At 39.8% G+C, this 18,913-nt stretch overlaps 2 protein-coding genes across 2 annotated transcripts in view; both read left to right on the top strand.

Moving 5' to 3' along the window:
* Nucleotides 1-660: 660 nt before the first annotated feature.
* pacsin2 (protein kinase C and casein kinase substrate in neurons 2) overlaps nt 661-18,913 on the top strand; it is a 401,742-nt gene continuing 383,489 nt past the window's right edge. The window contains exon 1 of the mRNA XM_089126915.1: nt 661-684. The gene's annotated coding sequence lies outside the window, so the exon portion shown is untranslated. The remainder of the gene's footprint in view (nt 685-18,913) is intronic.
* LOC148969324 (protein NLRC3-like) overlaps nt 10,854-18,913 on the top strand; it is a 52,160-nt gene continuing 44,100 nt past the window's right edge. The window contains exon 1 of the mRNA XM_089126985.1: nt 10,854-10,938. The gene's annotated coding sequence lies outside the window, so the exon portion shown is untranslated. The remainder of the gene's footprint in view (nt 10,939-18,913) is intronic.

The following is an 18,913-nucleotide window of genomic DNA, read 5'->3' as shown; positions in this document are numbered from 1 at the left end:
TAATTCTGTCTTTTTTTCTCGCAATTGCAACTTTATTTCTTTAACTTCATATCACATTTACACTGTATAAGATTATTAGGTATAATATCTTAATATTTGGTGTTATCTTATAATTGTTTTTTCAGTTTTGATGAAATATTTCATGTTTTTTGGTTTAATTTCTGCAATTTAAAAGGCAATTTAGCTGTTCAAGGCAGATTCCCACTGTAACATGCTCCGTTATCGTGTTTACACCATAGACTGTAAAAAAGTTTACACTAAACCACTGAAATATTCACTGTCTACTGTATAAATATTTGCTATGATATATACAAGACTGATAACTGTAAAATGTATAATATTTTATGTTTTTTTGTTTCTTTTTCTTTTTTTTAAAGTGGAACAATCCTGCAAATTTAGTCATTTTCAGAAAATAAAAACATTACGAATATTTAAATTAAATCAATATAAAAAATGAATGTAGTATTTCATTCTGCCACAGAGAGATTTGGTAAAAATAGTGACAGAGGTCGTGAGCGCGCACCTGCGCTCGCTGAGGGGATGTGAGTGTGACGTCAGAGAGGCGCGTCCCCGCTCCGCTCACAGCAGTCGTTGAATGTATCGATGAGAAACGGAGAAAGTCAGCGAGCGTCACATCATCCACAGACACGCGAGCGTTGGATCGGGACTGTCACACACACTCAGGTAAGTTAACGATAAAAACATCGCGTGTGCTGTGATTCAGAGCGCGAGCGGCACTTTACACACACACACTCTGCGCAGTCTGAGGAAACTTTCTGACGCGTCCGATGCTGATCGATCATCGGATCAAACTCTGTCACTCACACACACACACACACACACTGCGAGCCTTCAGACGCTCGTGTCTCCGTCCACAGCGCCGGGTGTGTGTTTGTCTACACGCGTACTCGACACCGACAGCTGTGTGTTCACAGGGCGGGGCAGTGTGGGGCTTTTCCGCGGCTCGTGTTGACTCCTTCTGGGTCTTTAACCCGGTTATTCTGATCGATCATCTGTCGCTCTGACGTGATAACGTTTCGATATGACGTCACTGACCGTTCTGATCTTCCTCAGGAACTTCACAGTGTTGTGTATATTTATTTACAAATGTGTGTTTGAACTGATTTAACCTGGTGGAAAGCTGGACAGGACCGACCGCTTATGGATGGTTTATTATTGTCATGTAGGGAAAGTACATGAAAACGATTTATTAGCTAGAGTTATATGGGGAAACATGTGTTGTAACACTTTTAGTGTCCTTGTGACATGTTGTTTGTTTGTTTTCTTGAGTTTGTTCAGATTTACTGGACAGAACTTCATCTTTAACACATGGCATAAACAAAACTGTACAGGCACTCATTTAACTCTATCAGAAACACATGAGTAACACATGAATACAACACATATCTTATGCTTCTGCATACACACATACAGCTATAGTTGAAATCTGAGACAATAGCTGAGTTAAATACTTGGATCATCGACCTGTAAACAGAAGTTGGGATCCTCCTGTCATAATCTGTTTCTAAACTTCCTGAGTTGATCTAAACGCCGTCTTGTTTTCTTATGTTTCACATTTCCCTGGAATGAGAGTTTGTTATCAGTAATTATTCCTAAATATTTAAAAAGTTGCAACTTGCTGTACCTTTACACCAGTTATAATAACTTGAATGCATAATTGAACAAGACTTTTAATATCCTCAAAACAGGTTGAACTAGGGATGCAGCGATTACCGGATTTCACAACTAACCGCGATTTAAAACGTCACGGTTAATTAATCGTAAAGACTTTGCTACACCGTGTATTCTGCGCGGGCAACTAACACAAAACGAAAACAAAGTTACACCAGCGGTGCACCAGCTTAAAGTGCTCATCATTCACTATGGCAGAGGGACTAAGCAGCGGCGCTCTATTTCCACCGGAAACCCCCCCCCCCCCCCCCCCGCCTCAAGTCAGCAGTGTGGGAGCATTTTGCGTACACAAAGAATAACAAGGGTATAATAGAAGACGACGGATCGCCTGTCTGCAAAACTTGCCGTAAAAAAGTTTCCGTTTTTATTTTTTTTAGTTAACAACATTTTTTCACAGACAAAAACGAGACGAGAAACTAATAAAAACTAGACGCAAATGTTAGATAGTGATGATCTGGGGAGCGATCCAGTCAGAACTGATGTCCTGTGTGATGCGCACATTTGTACTGTTGGTCTACCCTGCGGTGCCAAAACATGTTAAAAAAAATGTAAACGTCTGGGAGAATGAGTAGAGCAGACATAGTCTACAGATCTGAATAAGAGTGACGATGCAAAAAAAGAGCTGTATTCGGTACGGTTTTCTGTGGGCACAAACCCGACCCGACGCGTGCAGGCTTGCTCATAGACACATACAGCGCGTGGGTACTCAACTGAGCTCTCTTTCGTGTCTGAATAGACAAATACACACAACACAACATTATGTCTAAATGTCCGGTTTGGACAGTATTCATGTAAATGACGGTTATGTCTTAAGCAGTTGTGAGTGCACCGTGTGCATCAAGGCAAGGCAAGGCAAGTTTATTTATATAGCACATTTCATACACAATGGCAATTCAAAGTGCTTTACATAGAAGAAATTAAAATAATCAAAAGAAATCAGAATAATTAAAACAGTTTAGAATAAAAAATAAGAAATAATGAAAAATAAAAATTATGATACAAATAAAATACAGTAAATTAAAACAATTTAGAATAAAATGAAGTGCAGTAACAGTCGGACGAACAGTGGCACAGTGCTCATTCAGTAAATGCACAGCTAAACAGATGTGTTTTGAGTCTTGATTTGAATGTGACTACTGTAGGAGCACACCTGATCTCTTCTGGAAGCTGGTTCCAGCATAATAGCTAAAAGCAGACTCTCCATGCTTAGAGTGAACCCTTGGTATTTCTAGCTGATGTGATCCTAATGATCTGAGTGATCTGTTGGGTTTATATTCAGTGAGCATATCTGCAATATATTGAGGTCCTAACCCATTAAATGATTTATATACCAGTAATAATACTTTAAAATCAATCCTAAATGTAACTGGCAGCCAGTGTAAAGACCTGAGGACTGGTGTGATGTGTTCATATTTTCTGGTCCTGCTCAGAATCCTGGCAGCAGCGTTCTGTATGAGCTGCAACTGTCTTATGGTCTTTTTGGGAAGGCCAGTGAGGAGGCCATTACAGTAATCCACCCTGCTGGTGATGAAAGCATGCACAAGTTTCTCTAAGTCTTGACTGGAAACAAAGCATCTAATTCTTGAAATATTTTTCAGATGATAGTATGCTGATTTAGTTATTGCTTTGACATGACTATTGAAACTAAGGTCTGACTCTAGTGACACACCAAGATTCCTGACTTGATTTTTAGTTGTTAGACCCCTAGCGTCAAGGTATGCATTCACCTTGAGAACTTCATCTTTGTTTCCAAATGCAATAACTTCAGTTTTGTCTTTGTTTAACTGCAGAAAGTTTTGACACATCCAACCGTTTACTTCATCAATGCATTGGCACAGGGAGTTAATGGGGCTGTAATCGTTAGGCGATAGGGCTAAGTAGAGCTGTGTGTCGTCTGCATAGCTGTGGTAGGCTATTTGGTTCTTTTTCATTATTTGGCTCATTGGGAGCATATACAGGTTGAATCTATGCGGATCCAAATGCATCAGTGCATTTGGATCCGCATATCATTGGACAAGATCCGACTTCTTAAAGCGACAGTGTAAACCTAATGCAACAAAAGAAAAGAGAAAAGCATTCACTGTTTGTTAATAGCTTTAATAAGGATTAGTTATATTCATACAAATAAATATGTCTGCTTGAAATAATAAAGAATAATGTATGCAAGTAGTTATAAAGAAAGCATATATCATTCATTGAAAAGAAGACTGTGTTTTAATTTAAGTAAAGTGGTTTTATTTTGTTTTGTTTTTGTTATTGTTTTTCATTTTATAATTTGTACCATGTTGTGGCAGCAATAAATAACACAATAAAATCTAGTGTTGAGTGTTCATGTACATTAGTAGTGTTGTGGAATTAACTGATGCATAATAATCGTGATAATCGTTAAACCATGATTATTTCTCAGACAATAATCGTACTTACAAAATCTGTAATCGTTGCATCCCTATACACATCTTCTTCATGCTGTCCGAAGACAAGAACTACAGGCCAATCGTCATCGACGCCCTAGCCCGCAGTACAGCGCTGGTCAATGGGTGTGGCTTTCTACTAGAGATCTGAGACTTCGACTTCCTTGCCGTAAACTCAGTCCCAGATATGTTGGTCCATTTCAAATAGTGAAACAAGTTACCCCTGTGTCTTTTCGCCTGGATTTACCTGCTGATTACCGCATCTCTCCTACTTTTCATGTATCCCTTCTGAAACCTGCTGTGGGTCCGAGGGGAGTGTCGGAAGCGGGAGTCACAGCCCCAGATCCTGCACCGCTCCTGATCGACGGCGAGGAGGCGTACCGTGTGCACGAAGTGCTGGACTCCAGGCGCCGGGGTAATGTTCTCCAATATCTGGTGGACTGGGAGGGGTACGGTCCGGAGGAATAATCTTGGATCAACGCCAGTGATATTCTGGACCCATCGCTCACCGCAACTACCCGGAGAAACCGGCCCCTCGACCTCGTGGAAGACCCCGGCGTCGTCAACCTTCTCGCCTCAGGAGCTGCTCGCAGGAGGGGGGCTCTGTTACGGAGCAGGCTCCCGCTCCGCCTCCTCTCAGCCACAAGAGGGAGCCGTCACCGGAGTACTTAATCTTAGCAGGACTTCATTTACCATAATGCACCACCCCTGGGACTGATTACACACACACCTGAACCTCATCGGACTTCCTATTTAAGCCACACTCAAACATTCACTCAGTGTGAAGTATTGCATTGCCACGGCTGTAATGACTGAGCGGTTTTCCCTGATCTGCCTGTCTCGTGTACCGACCTTGATCTGTTCTTCCACCCTCGCTAGCCTGCTGCCTGCCCCGACTCGGATTGCCTTGGATTATTGTTGTCTGCTGCCTGTCCTGATTCTCTGCCTGTTATTTGAACATCCTCTGTGCTTGTCCTGTGATAACCCTGTTCTGCCGATCTCTGACCCTTGCCTGTCTGACCTCCCTTTAATAAAGCTGCTAATGGATTCAAATATGTCTCGGGCTTCGTTACAGATATAGAGTTTATAGAGTATAAAAATCATAACACTATGTTGATTATGTCACTGTGGGTGTTTTTTCTAGTGTGGATCATGAAGGAGAGATCAGGATTACAGCAGGACCACGAAAATGTATGTCTACACACACACACACACACACACATGCATACACATCTGGTTCACTATCTTTGTGGGGACTCTCAATAGACGTAATGCTTTTTATACTGTACAAACTGTATATGCTATTGCCAAAACTAACCCAACCCCTAAATCAACCCATTACGCAAAAGTTCACTAATGTTTGCCACCTTCAGGCGAAGCAAAATAAGGGACACCCATATAAGTGTATTCATACACTTACGTATGTATATATACACTTTTTAAATGCCATACATTGTGTATGACAGATAAAATCATTTATTATGCATATGTGATTAATATTTATAAATGATAAATAAATAACATTAATTATAATCTATTAAAAGATCTTTAAAGATAATTACCTGTCTACCAAGCTCTGCAAATGTAAGGAATATTATAGTTAAGAGATTATATAAAAAAGCTGTTATATTTTTATCCCTCTGTAACCTCTAGATACTTCTAAAACATTTCTATAATCCTCTGCAATTGCCTTTACCTTTAGATTAAATATGAACGATGTCGATCCAGGGACCTCAGCGGCGTGTCTTAAGGCGGGCTTCAAGCGCATCATTCTCCGCTCGGGATGCGCATAATCGCTTTGTGCCGCACTGTACTGAGCCTTTCATATCATAATGCAGTGACGCAATGACGGATTATTAATTAATTTATCTTTTTGATTTTTGTTATCTTGTTTTTCATTCATGTATTTTAGAACAATACAAAGAGCAATGTGTATTATTCACTAATCTAGTTTATAATAGCATTTTTTGTCATAGATTATGATCATATATTTTGGGGAATTGTTGTTTATCTTTATAATGAAGTTGTCTGTATTAAGTAGATTGTGTTTAACACACACAAGAGTGATTATTAGTTTAACACACAGAGTTATAGAAATTCTACTTGATCTCCAAAAAAAAAAAAAAAACTGCACTGGTATCAGATCGGTATCATTCGATACTCAAAATTTTTGGTATCGGATCGGATCGATTCTGAAAAAGATGGTATCGGTGCATCCCTAGTAGTGAAGTTTGAAGCAAATTAGGTAAAAAAAAATAAGAGGATTATTTGAAAGTATTTTGAAAGTGACACACTCCCTGTAGTCAGTTGGTGGCGCTATAACCGGGCTCGTATATATATATATAGTCATACACACACACACACACATAAATAGAGACACCAGCCCCCACCCTCCCCTCCCCTCCCCACACAGACACACACACGGAATGGCTGGGAGAACTCTCTCTGTCTCTCTCTGAGACAAAATCCACTTTCGAACTACAATATCTGACTTTCTGTTGGTTTGAGCTTATTATTGTTAATTAGAAAGTTGTATGGCTTGACTAGAACAATATACATGCCAAGATTTGTAACTGTCAGTAAAACTAACTAAATTATAACACACTTTATGTGTCCTTTTTGTGTCGTAAAATTCATTTCCTCGCCACGGCCAAACCGTTCGAGATATCAAAAATCAGTCTGGAATTTAGCATCCTCAATGTCTTGACTTCATGCACACTGACTTTGGTCGTGATTGAATAAATGACCTAGGAGAAATACATCAAATTACAACGCATGCGTTTACCAAACAAGCCATAATAGCCGACTTCCTGTTGAGCTGTTGTAAAATTTTGAGCACGAAAGTTGTTCAACCCAATGAGATCTTTAAGTTTACAGAGTTTCATTTTAATTCATGCAAGCATGTTTGATTTGAAAAATGGCGTTTGTCAGCTCCAGTTTGTATCCAGCCTCACACGGAGACTTATAATAAAACGACGCGTTTTATTCACATCAGATACACATTGTGTAAGTACTGTAGCTTAACATTTGACCCTTTTCTTCTCCCAGTTCACCAGCCACTTACTATCATGTATTTCGTGAGAAGTGGAGGAATTGACGTTATAAAGCAGACAGATCCGATTCTCTGAACTGAAAAAGAAACTAAAATGTGGAACAAGTTCCAGATGTGGGGTTTTCCTCAGTGCGTAACTTACATTACACAGGTATCTGTAAATGTTGATTTTTCTGCCAGGAGTGGATGAGCATTATGCAAGCGAGTCTCCTTTAAACTTGAGCGTGAGACTCACGCAATTGACCCTTTTCACGTGCTCTCACACAGAGAAGAATCATGAAGCAAAGAGGACACCGACAGACAAGACAGAGCAGGATACTTTTGATACAAAACAAATTATCAGCTCTCAGATTCTGTCAATTTTATTACAAAATTCAAAAAATAAGTACCATTTTGGCGCTTGTAAAAGTGACGTGACAGACACTGTAGCGCCTCATTTCATGGGCATGTGAATAATCATCTGTTACTCTTCTTTAATACAAGCATGAATTACCAATAGGTAATTTTAACATTTTTAAATAAATCGATTGATCAGGGTTTTTCAACTGCGGAAAAAGGTCCATAAAACAGCTGGAGAACAATGTCACATAACGTTACATTTACCTCTGGAAATCCATTAAATGACCATATAGGCTAGACAAAATAGCTATATAGAGAAGTGTTGTGTTAAATATGTCCACTATCAGTGGCGTAACTTTATTTTAAAAAGTGGGTGGGACATGTGTGTAAATGAATGAATCACGTGACACGTGAATAAAAACATAGATCCGACTTTACAACATGTCCAGTGGCAGTGGAAATAGCCTATACAGAAAGTCCTGTAAAATTAAACGAATAAATTGACCTAATAATATGAATAAAAATTATATAAACAAAAATATACATAAAAGTTTTAAAAGTAAATTAACTAGGCCAGAATTTTGATAACTGATTTTTTTGCGGAACGCGCACGATTAAAATTTAAATTGGCTTATAGCCTCTCCATTGTACACACAAACTGCTATACAATTAAACGAATAAATGGGCCTAATAATATAAATAAAGATAAAAAAAAGTGTATAAACAAAAATGTAAAAAAATAAATAAATAAAGGCCTACATAAACATTTTAAAAGTAAATTTAAAAATTAAATTAACTATTAGGCCAACATTTTATTGAACTTTTGCACAGCGCGCACAAATAAAATAAAATTATGCTTATATCAATTGTGCCAAAAAAATTCTGTAAAATTAAACGAATCAATGGGCCTAATTATATATAAATAAAAATATACAGGCTATAGGCCTATACTGTAGGCTACATCAACGTTTTAAAAGTATGCTAAATGAACTATTAGGCCAAAATTCGTATAACTGAACTTTTGCGCAGAGTGCACATGGATTACAATTTAAATGGCTTAGCCTATGTTGTTAGACCTTTTTTTAAAAAAATAAATAAATAAAAGAAAGTAAGAAAATGAATTGCTTTCCTAATCTACAGTTCTTTTCAAGAACACAAGTTTGGACAATATCTGAGGATTCAGACTCATGCGGTGGTTGCGGAGAAAACCCTCTGCCAGACTCGTGGTGTGAGGTGAGCGGAGCGAAATTGGAGCGGGAAATAGGGCGACGACGCTCCGTCCTTTTAAAGATACCCCTCTGCGCTCTGTCCAAGATCCGCCCGCTCGCTCAGACTCCACTCCGCTCATATGATCTGCACCGGAACGAACAAATAGTCTCCGAAACGGATTGAAGCGCGCATGCATGTGAAGACTGTGCGTGAGCCACGAGATACACTGTAACCGCGCCACCGATCGCAGGCGGCAAGGAGCACTTTGATCACTTGATTTAAAAAATAACATATTTCAGGGCTAGATCGCTTCTTTTATTTTACAAACGAATGAAATGAATGGTCTGCCAGTTGGAGATGTTTTATTTATTTCTACTGTTAGCTATCCGTGCCGCGAGAGCTTTTAAAAAGTGGTGGGGACAATATCGACCATGGCAAAAAGTGGTGGGGACATGTCCCACCCGTCCCACCCGCAAATTACACCCCTGTCCACTATAATAAGCAATTGTACTGGTCAGACAAAGTGTAACATCTAGATGAAGTCAAAGCATTGAAACATACACAACTAAGGTTATTTAATAAACTGCTCTTTTATTATCATCATTTTTGTCACCTGCTTCTGTTCTTCCCTGACTTTCTCAGTCAAACGCTCAGGCTGATAGAGAACTTACAGTATATCTTCAGGCAAGGGTTCAGTGTCCAGCGTCGAATCTATCTCTGAAATTTCTGACTTGGTGTTACGTCCTGTAGTATTTTGGGAGGGTTGTTTTTTTTTGTTTCTTCTCTCTCTTTCCGCTATTGTCTCACAGGTCCAGTGATTGGATGATGTTCCTGCCAGTCATCGAGTTCACCAGACACCCCAAGAACCAATCAGAAACTAGTGGGCGTGTATAAAGACCCAGTTACGACGCGAGCGCGGGAGAGCGTTTTCGTTTCTCCTTTGTTTGGCTCTCTTGTATTTTTGCTGTTATTTGCTCTTGCTGGTTCTCATTTAGTTTTGTGTGTTAAAGTTTACTCTGTTGGAACTGTACTTTTAGTTACGCTGTTTTACTGCGTTTATACTGTGGTCCGATTCTTGATTTTTCCTTGAGCTTATATTCGATGCATAGTGATGGGACCAGGTTAGTACATCACGTGATTTACATTTCACAACACGTAGAGTTAAATTGTTTAACACACTAGTTTACGAGCGAGTGCTAACCTATGTATTTATGTTTGTTTGTTAGTGTTGTTAGTGGCGTCTTACGCTGAAGATTTTTTCTTTCTCTTGTTTTCTTTACTTGAGGTTAGTGTTTGTACTGGGGTTTAGTTAATGTGTTTGTTTTATTTATTTATTTTCTTCAGCACCGCTCTTGTCCCTCACTTTGTAATCGTTAATCTTTTATGTTGTATATAATTTGTAAATAGATGTTTGTTTGGATTTGATTCACGGTTTATTGTGTTATGGGTGTCTTGTTACATCAAACAACTTTACTTACTAAAAGCAAGTACACATTCAGTTTGGTCTTTGTCTGTTTCTTAATTTATTACATCATATTTCCTCAATAGAGTAAAAGTATATTACTTTAAACAATATTCTATTGGATTTATTTTAATTTTATTTTGTATATGTTACGTCCCATAACCTCTAGATGCCAAATATTATGTGGACGTAACACTTAAAGATCCATCCGATCTAACATTTTGGCATGATGTAACACCATCCACAGTCCAAAGATTTGGAAAGCTCAAATATATTTTATTAATATTCTGGCCATCTCTGATCATGTCCTGCTCACAGACTCAGTATGAATGTCATAATGCTGCAAACGCTGGTCTGAGATCAGAGAAACCTGACAGTGCTGTCATCTCACAACATATTGACATTGAGAAACCTGTGTTGCGCAATCACTGAAGCTCGTTAAGTTCTAGAGGCTTTATAAAAATCGTGTAAGTGTGGTTGTGTCATTGTCCCTCTACATGTGTTCATGTTCTGTGGGCAGTAAAGGTCCATCGGCTTTTATTTCCTAACACTTTTCCCTGGGACGTGTGTGTGTGAGAGGTGGCGAGTGCAGTTAGCATAAAGCTGCTGGACAGAAGTTGCATGCGTTAGACAATACTTCACAACCCTGCAAAGATGCAGGCAGGAAGCAGAAAACCTCAAAGACAGGAACCGTAGACAGCTCACAGACTGCAAACTAAAACAGGGCGACAGAGAGACGAAATATTTGACACTGGCATAAATCTCACATCACGGTAAGTCTTCAGGAATTAATCTTCAGTAATATAATGACATCGAGATCTGGGCATTCTGCTTTTAGTTTAGATTAATTTACAGATATTTTACAATCTGAAATATACAGAGGTGGAAAGTAAACATGTACATTTTAAACACTTCCGCTCTTCTGTAGGCCAGGCGTTGATTCACAGACGATCAGCTTTGGTGAGAAGATTGATTATTTCTAATAGATTTATTTTTGATGGCTACAGAAAATCTATAGTCTCCAATTAAAGTGTCTGGAAGATATAGTGTAAAGGAAGAAGCCAGAGTAAATAATATGATAAATGATTTGATGTTTTCTATTTTACCTATGTGAAAATGCTCAATAAAAATATGGACCAGGAAGTTTGAATTAGTTTAAAGTAGTTTGAAGTTTAAATTACTTTAAAGTTGTAAAGCTCCTTTTTTGAAAACATGTTGTCTATTAGGATACACATAAAATAGCTTCTTACATAAATTAAAATTGCCAAAAAAAAAAATGTTATACAGCAAACACTGGAATGAAGAGTAGAACAATTATCTGCATTAGAAACAACGAGCAAATAATAAATAATTTTTTTCTAAGAAAAAATCCACAATTAAGGCAACAGGACAGGAGGCAACAACTTAATATAAGCCCATATGACAGTTTTGGGGACTTTTGTTTGTTTTGCATTAGCATTTCCTCAGAGCTCTAACTTAATAATTATCATCAACTGGAGATATGTCCACCTGAAACAAGTATAGGGCTACAGGTCTTTATTTTCCAGATTATTTCCACAGACGCATCTCCTGCTTTCTTTCATGGCATGATTAATTTTATTAAAACATAAAATTAACTCTGGTAAGTTGTAATATGCCGTGCCATAAGGGAAGCCCTGCTAGTAAAAACACCGTGTCCCTTAATCATGAAGATTATGATCATTTTTTCTTTATATCGACCACCACGCACACTCACGAACTGACTGAACGCTGTGTTATGTGTGTGTGCTGTGCACCAGTCTCGTGTGATGATCGTTTGACAAAAGTCTGGATGTCATATTTGGCGCGTGCACCCTCGTGCAGCGGCACTGCAGCAGAGCGTGAGAGACGCGCATATGTTCTGGATTCTCCTGCTATTAAAAAAGATTGCTATATCATCACATTAAGTTGATAATGGGCTCTATGCACGGCGGTATTTCCGGCGAAGGATTAAGGATGCTCGATAACTTCCGCCGATCGTAGAGTCCAATGCAATACCGAGAATTTATATTGAATTTTATACTCCATGGTTATAATAAAGAAACGTTAGTCACAAAAACAGATAAAACAGGCACCCCTCGTTGTGTTTATGCTTCTTTTTAAAATTAGATTAAGTAAACATAACTATATATAAAATTACATCTAAACGTATGTACGTTTCGTTTCAAAGACGGGAGGACAGTAAATTTTGAAGACTCTGCCATAATCCCGTTTTCCTCGGTTCTCCTCCGCTTAAATCTCCACAACCGGAAATGGACGAGCATCCTTGCGTCAAATGCGGAACTTATGCGTGCATATAGCCCATTAAGTGCAGACAAAAACAGCCCTCAGTCCGACGGCCAGTCCGCGAGTCTAATCTTCTCTAATTGCAATTCGTTTATGTCAGATGTCTTTTTTGACAAGGCTACAATTTTTCAACACGCCAAAGTGGCTATTGGGAGTGAATGCAATACCCGCCACGCGTAAAATCCATCCACATTTGGCGGGTGTGTTAATGTCAAGCCCAGGTAGTGAGTGAAACTGTTTGCATTGGTGCCGCAAATCTGTCAGATAATGAACAGCAAGATCATGGAGGCATTCAAGATACTGTACAGTGCAGAACTTACTAGAGCACATAGACTGAAGCATATCTCCATGGATTATGCGGCTGACACTCGGACCCTGAAGTTAGGCACGTCATGTTCTTCCAGGTCGCAGATTTGGGTTGCTGGGCGCCAACATGTCCAGAACAACCAACACAGTCTCATGAAAGTGCATATCTATACCACGATTGTCATTTCTCGTGGCATTTATACGCCAAAAATGTTTTTTGCGTGCATATGCTACGCACTGAAAACCCCCTGGGTAGGTTTAGGGGGGAGGGGGTGGGGAGTTTCACGAGTACTTATAAAAAACTGGTTCTATTAGTTTAATGAAAAAGTTCTGGTATAACAGATTTAAGTTCTGAAGAAAAGAAACCCCTCCACAGTCCTTTATGAAAGTACAGAACTGAAAGGAGTTTCAAAGTAACTTCTGCTCAAGACAGTTCAAGTTCAGTGGAGGAACAAGAAACATCTTCATCATTATTCATGGTTAGTAAATACTACTTCATAAAATACTGGCATGTATAGATTTATCAGTGTTATGAATCCACATCACATTGATCTAGTCTTATCAAACAGCACTGACACATTGTGTAACATTTTAGATTGCAAACAAAACTCAAAGCAATTATTTGATTTTTTTAAAGTAATTTTAGCAGATTTAAGGAACACAGCTTTCTGAAGCCTTGTATGTCTCAAATTAGACAGTATCGCTTTTTTCTCTTTAGAAATACACACATTCTCATCTAAAAACCTTTATTCGATGTCGTGGAAGTGTTGGCTGTCACAGTCTGCCGTCTTCACCTGTCTGTCCCGTCATCTGCACTACACTTCCCAGGATCCTCTTGTCTCCACACCTGAACTCACTCCCTCATCAGCATCAGCCTCCCGTTCAGCGTCCTGTATTCATCTGTTTCACCTGTTTTCACCCCATTTAGCTTCATTCATCTGTGTATTTAGTTCTCCCTCCTTCAGTCTGTCTTTGTCGGTCAATGTTTCATGTTACCCGGTATTACCCTGTCTTCCTGCCTGAATCTGTATTTAGTTATTAATAAATCGGTGTATTGGAGCTTCGTGGACTCAGCCTGTTCTTCTGCCTGCACCCACACCCCGTGACATTGGCAAGCACTGAGTGATGATCCAAGTGAAGTTTTATTGGTAGTACAATCCAAAGTCGTAGTCCATTAAACAGGCAGAAGATCACCACACAGAAAATCAGTCCAATCAAACAGTTCCAGAGGGCAAGACAGAAACGAGAAAACCAGGACACGGGCAGATTTCAGAAACCAGGAACACACTCAAAAAAATGGCACATTGGTTGAACATGATTTAATCGTGGACAGTGGTTCCACGTGATTACACCACATTATCTTAACAACAATGGATGATGTTCAACCAGCCATAGGCGGAAATCGCGGGGGGGTCGGGGGGGTCAGGACCCCCCCTATCTGAGGGTTGTCCCCCCCCAAAAAAAACATTAAAATATGTGTATTGTAAATAATGTAATGATATGTTCTTAAAATAATTAAGAAATAAAATAACACAAATGCAAACGGGGCAATATCGAAAAAAGCTTTCTAAACATTTTGAGACCCCCCTCCCTTGCCTCACAGTGCATTGGTCCACTGCCTCCGTCCCTTTTACCTCAGACACACACATTCCGGTGGCGGGAGAGAAAAACATAGTTTTTGAGTAGTTGTGGAACTCCAGTAAAGGGGTCGCACACCGGACGAGAAGCGTCGCGTCGCGCAGCGCCACATCTTTACAATTCGAACACATTATTACGCGCCGTTCGGCGTCTGTCCGCGGCGCCCAGCGACGGCTCAGGACCGTGTTCAAAACCCTGCTGCGCCACAGAGCGCCATTTACATAGTTTTATATACAATTTAAATTATTTTTGTCTCAAATCGGTGCTGACGGATCCTGCCCTATGCTGCAATATGCATTTAGTTTTGCATTTATTTACAGAAATCAGCTGCTTGAATGACAATTGCTGGTGTTATTGGATTTTTCAGGTGAGATTCTCAATTCATTCAGTGAACGGATGCTCTGAGGTAAAGTTTTCAGACTGCAGACTCAGGAACGATTGTTTTAAATTGTACAGTACAATAATAACTTAGAACAGACATTATCTTCATGTCATTAAACATTACAATATTGCTGGCCATACACTGATGAGAAAGTCCGGGTGCGCTGTGCATTTAGATTGTAAAGCTTTCACTGTGATTTAGTTGGATTATATCATTTAATATAGTTAAAGTATGCGTCAATGAATGAAATGAAATCGCTGCGCTGCGTGAGGAGAGTATGTAAACAGATTCGCCGCTGGCTTAAACCAGAAAGAAATTTTAAGAAGTATAATGAAATGGTCTCCATGCTACACTAATAATAGTAGTAAGGCTTTCCTCTGTATTTTTTTTTTGCCTGTATTATTGGTGTCCCCTTCAAAATTTGCTCTTGAGAATGGTTATGTTTATTGTCCCCCCCAACATTTTGATGAAATTTTCGCCCCTGCAACCAGCTTGAAATATTTGTGTTCATTTAACATGAACAGATGACATTCACTAAACATGATTTAAACACTTATTTTTAACTTGAATTAATGATTTTTATTGAACTTCAATTAATCATGTTATCTTAAATGTATTCCTTGATGTTAAGCCGATATGTTTATATCACTTCCAAAGAATCCCATTTAGTCAAGTTACTACTATGTTATAAATTAATGAATATCACTCGTTTTCCACATAATTCAATGATGACTACAGAGGCAGCAAATATGTAATAAATTATTTTTACTAGGGAACAGCTTAAGCAGGTGTCACACTTTCAAAAACATTTCAAACACTTACAACACATTAAGCCAGAATTAAGCCAAAAAAAAATAATAATTTAAAATACTCTATGGATTTTTTAGCGGCCTCTAGCGGTGATGTTTCAGAATGCAACAAGAGTGCTCGTGTGCTTGTGCGTGCTCGATCTGAAGAGTGAGCATTCACTACCGGCCACACGGAGACTTTCAATGCACCGGCGAAAGCATCACTCAACATGCTGGAAACTAATGTAAACTCCCACTGCAGTTAATAGCCTACTTTTATCAGCTTGACGTTGAACTAATGCTCTGTGCTCGTACCATGATAATGTTACAATAAACTGCATTTAGCCGAAATGTGATGTTATCTAGCATAAGCCATTTCACTAACTATTCGTGTATCTTTCACAATCAGCAATGTCAACATAGGTGAATGTACAGTATAATATGATAACGAAAACGGTTATTGAACTAAACTGAACAGTTTCAGTGTATCAGTAAGATCGTAGGAAGTAACATTCCTGTACTGAACATGTCTGGAAATATGTATAAACAATATGATAGTAGTGGATGAGTGACGTTAGTTAGTAGATCTAGTAAATAAAATAAGTTACATCCTAAAGCACCGACTTTTTGTTATACTGGAACATTCTTTTGTATTCATTTCATGTTTCATGTAGTTTACCTGGCTGTTTCACTAGAGTTTACTAATATATGTTGTCGATGTTGATCCACGTTTTCGTCCGGAGTCGATCAGATTAACGTTTTGCCTGACGAGCTTCAGCAGATAAAACTTTTTTTTTTGTTTTTATATTTATGTGGAGTTTGTGTTGGAGTCTGTGTTGTGCTGGAGGCAGGACGTTTTGGGGGGTTATCAGACTCCATGTCGTCAGCTGAAGTGCCATTGGTCACATAGACTGTAGGATAGAGAGGCTCGGGAGCGCGCATGCACGTCACATCCGATGGATTACGCAGAAAATCCAACCTGGAGACCTCACATATAAATATGAATATTGGCCTTCAGAGGTTATAGCAAAACCTGAAAAGTGGATCAAAGTGTGATTACAACCCCTTCAAATGCAGGCAATAAAAAAAGGATTTATTTTATAAAAAAAGTTCCATATGTAAGCAATAAGGTACGAGAGGCTGTGCTGTATCGTGAATAAGTAATGGCTGAAGGGCGTTGTTAGGCACGACGCGAAGCGGAGTAACCGTTACTTATTCACGATACAGCACTTGCCTCGAGTACCTTATTGCTTTTATAAAACGGTTGCCACACAATATTGCAACTTTCATGTAGTTAAATCAATAAAAACATTCCTTCCGCTAGAAAAATATAGTCCCTGACTGTGAACAACAATGTTCCAATGTGTAATATGCAGGAAAGCTCAAATAAAAACAACAAACCATTCTCAAACTTTGTCTCATTCTTTTTATTTTTTTACAACACAAAATTTGTGAAATTTCCTTACAGAAATAGGCATAGCTTATCTCTCAGCAAACTAAAAAAAAAAAAAACACAAGGGCACATATTTTGATAGATAACAGTTAGGTCTTTAATCTAGTTATTAATTTAGTTGCTACCCAGCTAACAAAAAAAGGTCCCCAGAACGTCCCCTAAATGGCCTGTGCGAACGTCCCCGCGAACGTCCCCATGTGGAGTCCGCTTGATGTCCCGCGGACCTTCACGAGGACGTCCTCCGGACGTTCAAGAGGACGTTTACAGGACCACCAGTGGTCATTCGGGACGTTTAAGGGACTTTTGGGATACATATTTTGGCAGGTCGATACGGTCTGAAAAAATCTGTATCCCACTATAACTTTTGTCAGGAAACAAGAAATGTGTCCATATTCACTGCTGTTATTAGACATGATGTACAGTATTCACAAAATAAAACACTTGATGATAGGACATCATCTGTAGATTTTAGGGGGGATACATATTTTGGCAGGTCGAAAATACGGTCTGAAAAAATCTGTATCCCACTAAAACTTTTGTCAGGAAAAAAGAAATGTGTTCATATTCACTGCTGTTATTAGACATGATGTACAGTATTCACAAAATAAAACACTTGATGATAGGACATCATGTAATGACTCACGGAACACGGAAGAATCCATTTGCAGCTTTATTAAACAATGTCGTAGAGGCAGGGTCAAAACGAGGCAGACAGAGCAATGCAGGCAGAGCAATGGGATAATCCAGATAGCAGGCAGAGTTCGGGGCAGGCAGCAATAAACACAATCCAAAGACAGTCCAAGATCAGGCCAGGCAGATAACACTCGTAGAATAATCAAACAGTCCAAAGTCAAAACTAGAAACAGGGAATAAACGCTCAGAAATGATCACCGGGGCAAATCAAGACTTCGCGCTGGTGTGGTGTGTGAAGGTAGCTTTTATGGGTGTGTGCAAATGCAGTGCAGGTGTGAGACGCAATCAGTTCCAGGTATGAGGCATGATGGGAATTTGAGTTTAAAGCCAATGATCAATATTCCGGTGAAGGCTCCCTCTGGTGGCGGAGAGGAGGCGGAGCGGGAGCCTCCACTGTAACAGAGCCCCCCCCCCTGCGAGCGGCTCCTGACGCGAGGAGGCAATTGTCGTCGGGGTCTTCCACGAGGTCGAGGGGCCGGTTTCTCCGGGTATGTCCTATGAAACTCTTCCGTGAGAGTGGGGTCCATTCGATATCCCTCGAATTGACCCAGGACTGTTCCTCCGGACCGTACCCCTCCCAATCGACCAGATATTGGAGAACGTTACCCCGACGTCTGGAGTCCAGCAACTTGTGCACCTTGTACGCCTCCTCGCCGTCAACCAGAAAGGCAGGAGGACTCTGAGCAGTGGTCCCTCCCTCCGCTTCTCCCCTCGGACCACCAGCGGGTTTCAACAGAGAAACATGAAAAGTGGGAGAAATGCGGTAGTTAGCGGGCAGGTCTAAACGGAATGAAACAGGTGATATTTGCTTTATAATTTGGAAGGGACCAACATACCTGGGACTGAGCTTGCGACATGGAAGTCTGAGTTGAAGGTCTCTGGTTGAAAGCAATACCCATTGACCAGTCTGATATTCTGGAGCAGGACGGCGGTGACGATTGGCCTGTTGCTCTTGACGTCTTACAGCATGTCTTAGATGTGTGTGTGCCTGATCCCAGACCTCCTCACTCTTCCGTAGCCATTCTGTGACGGATGGAAGTTCTGTGGGTTCGCCAGACCATGGGAAGAGAGGTGGTTGAAAACTGAGGATGCACTTGAAGGGTGTGATGCCGGTTGCTGGTTTGATCAAGGAGTTGAGTATATTTGGCCCAGAACAGGTATTTACTCCAATCCTCCTGATGTTG

The sequence above is a fragment of the Pimephales promelas genome, chromosome 24 (genome assembly GCF_988280905.1).
Source record: "Pimephales promelas chromosome 24, fPimPro1.hap1.1, whole genome shotgun sequence".
NCBI classification, from domain to species: Eukaryota; Metazoa; Chordata; class Actinopteri; order Cypriniformes; family Leuciscidae; genus Pimephales; species Pimephales promelas.
Note: the sequence above shows the minus strand (reverse complement) of the source record. Positions and strands in the feature narration are given on the sequence as shown.